Source organism: Onychostruthus taczanowskii, unplaced genomic scaffold (assembly GCF_017590055.1).
Source record: "Onychostruthus taczanowskii isolate IOZ18803 unplaced genomic scaffold, ASM1759005v1 scaffold207, whole genome shotgun sequence".
NCBI classification, from domain to species: Eukaryota; Metazoa; Chordata; class Aves; order Passeriformes; family Passeridae; genus Onychostruthus; species Onychostruthus taczanowskii.
Genome location: NW_024499318.1, coordinates 181,866 through 182,569, shown reverse-complemented (window position 1 = coordinate 182,569; position 704 = coordinate 181,866).

The following is a 704-nucleotide window of genomic DNA, read 5'->3' as shown; positions in this document are numbered from 1 at the left end:
CGGGACGGGCCCGGGGCGGGGCTCGGAGCCGCTGCGGAGCCTCCCGGGCCGCGCCGGGGCCGCTGGGTCCGGGCCCGGGGAGGCGGCGCCGGCCGGAAGTTACCGGAGAGCGACGGAGGCGCTCGGCCGGAAGCGGAAGCGCGGAGCGGGATGAAAGTCCCGCCCCTCCGGCTGCCGTCGGCCAATGGGAGCGGCGATGAGGCAATGAGTGACAGACGGATGGGCGGGGGTTGATGGGCGGGGCATAGAGGGAGGATCGGCCAATGGGGAGGAGGGGGCGGGGGCTGAGGGCGGACAGGCTCCGCCCACCCGCGGGTGCGGGGGAAACCCGGGAATCCCCGGGAACGTTCGAGAACCCCGGGAACCCTCCCGGGAACGTTCGAGAACCCCGGGAACCCCCACGGGAACGTTCGAGAACCCCAGGAACCCACCCGGAACCCCCCCGGGAATCCCCGGGAACATTCGAGAACCCCAAACACCCCGGGAACCCCCCGGGAACGTTCGAGAACCCCAGGAACCCTCACGGGAACATTCGAGAACCCCAAACACCCCGGGACCCCCGGGGACGTTCGAGAACCTCCCGGGAACCCCGAACCCACCGGGACCACCCCGAGAAACTTACCGGGAAAACAACCGGGAACCCCCCCGAGAATCTTCGAGACCCCCGGAAACCCCCCGGGAAAACAACCGGGACCCCCCCCCCC